At 41.1% G+C, this 2180-nt stretch overlaps 1 long non-coding RNA gene across 1 annotated transcript; it reads left to right on the forward strand.

The window, feature by feature from the left end:
• Window positions 1–273: 273 nt before the first annotated feature.
• On the forward strand, window positions 274–2180 carry LOC125001044. Its single transcript, XR_007111444.1, has 3 exons — window positions 274–400; window positions 1253–1456; window positions 1596–2180. It is a non-coding gene; the product is annotated as an uncharacterized LOC125001044 (long non-coding RNA).

The raw sequence follows: 2180 nt of genomic DNA on the forward strand, positions 1-2180 counted from the left end.
TCCGATCATACATTTGGTACCATGTTCTTTAGCTGTTGGTTGGCTGAGATCTCAACTCACTTGACAGACTTTAGAACAAAATAACTTGAAAAAATGTATTAATTAATTTACATTGATGCATTTTAGTGTTGATTCAAATGTTATTTGGAGAAAATATGAGATTCATTGTGTTTTTTAGTTATTTCGATGTAAATAAAGAAGGAAAAGTACGTAGAGGGTCACAGACTTACGTAATGACGCACTGTACGCGTTACGCAGGGGGCGTGGCCAGCGGCTGTTGTGACTGCGGCTTCATCCAAAGAGAAAAGAGACACTGAGCCAAACAGGGCGACACTCTCCTCACAATAGTTGTGTTTTTGGTCAGTAAGCGGATATTTTGTGACAGCACGCAGCCGAGCCGGTGAGTTTTGGTTTATTCATTCAAAGTAGCTCAAAGTGAGAGGACACATGTTCGCGGCTCCTTTGAGAAACACTGCTGCTGCTATTACGCAACTTAATCAGGAACATTTTCTGCAAACATTTATTGCTGTGCCACGTTTTTCTGCGTCCTTGCTTTATACTGTGTCAATAATATCCGGTTCCACACTCATCCTGGTCCGTTCACAGTGTCATTTCTAAGAGCGTGTAGTTATATGTGGATATATTTACACATATTTCTGTATATTTCTCATCCAACTTAAACTTTTACTTTAAAAGTGGTTGTTTTCCAAACTAGGCCTTCTCTGTTGGCAGGAGGACAATGATTAAGTGATTACGTTAAAGCAAAGGGACTCGTTTGAATGGACACAGCATCTTAAATGGAAAGATTTGTTAGTTTATTGCTTTATTTAGCTGTAACTTTAATAACCTGAATGTTCAGCTTCAGAAATAAATCAATCATTTCTATTGGTTGCAGCTGTGAGGTGTTGGGTCTACAGGTTGAGCATCAGTTTAAATGAGGTGAATATAAAGGACTGTTCTTATTCATCAATTAGTTTCTCTTTAAAATGAGCAGAAACTGGAGAAAAACTACTTTTCTGATTTCTTACAGCTGAAGGCAACATGTCCAGATCACTTCTTTTGTTCCACCAACAATTTCAAACTGGAGGAAATTCAGTTGATGAGAAAGAAAAGTAGCAGATATTCACATTTTAAAAGTTGGGACTGTTGATTTAGGCCTTGATTGGTTGTTAATCTCCTTCATCTGAATACATTTAGAGTGAGAGATGAAGCTCTAAATCATCTCCTCTGTTCTTTCTTCTTCTCTCTCCAGATGTTGGCCATTGTTCTAAACAGGACGGTATGTGAGCTGAGAGAGGATGAGCTGAGTCCTGATGATCCAGAGGTTGAATCAGCAGCAGCTTGTGTGTGGAGAGACTCTGACTGGACCATGTTACTGGGAGGTGGAGTCAAGAGGAGAGCTTCATCCACATGTTTCTCCATGTCAGACCAGTGGTGTAGTCTATGTGATACGCAGGTATACGCCGTATATCCACTAGAAAAGCTCCTGAATTGTCGTCTAACCGCTGAAAAACACACAACGATACGTATCAGCCTGGTTTAGTGACACAGCTTCACTTTCCCGTTCATAAATGGACCTTCTCTGTGTTACCAAGCGTTCACTTTTGGACCATGGGGGCTTCCGTCAAGCGTGACGTGGACCCGACGTTAACTACTAAGGAAGCAGTGAAGTTGTGTGGCGGCAACGAGTCGACAACTTGAACTGGTCCAACGCTCGTCAGTGGAGAAGGAATGTGGAGAAAAAACAATGAGAAGAAAGAAAAGGAAGCCCAGTGACACTATTTGAGATGGTAGGGAAGGAGAGCTGATGACGCTGTCGTCCTACCTGGTAAGTGGAACTCATGTATGTTAGAATAATAGTCACCACTATTGGAACAGCAGCTGATTGGCTCATTGAATTCTACCTAAAACTAGTCACTGGTGGTTTGGTTGAAATCAAGGAGCTGCTGCTGCTCTGTGTGTGTGTTTGTGTAGATGAGAATTGGACCTGGCCAGCCTTGTGGAGTGAGAGTCAGGAGAGGGAATTTAAAAACAGGCCTCCTTGGTTAGAGCGGAGAAACGGAAAGTTAGGGAAACATTAGACGACATTTAAAGCTGCTATAAACAGATTAAATGTACAAAGTTAACGCTGTGTTCACATGTTAATGTAGTTCATTCAGAAAGTTGTTAATAAAAATGAA

This window comes from Mugil cephalus, chromosome 23 (assembly GCF_022458985.1).
Source record: "Mugil cephalus isolate CIBA_MC_2020 chromosome 23, CIBA_Mcephalus_1.1, whole genome shotgun sequence".
Taxonomy (NCBI): Eukaryota; Metazoa; Chordata; class Actinopteri; order Mugiliformes; family Mugilidae; genus Mugil; species Mugil cephalus.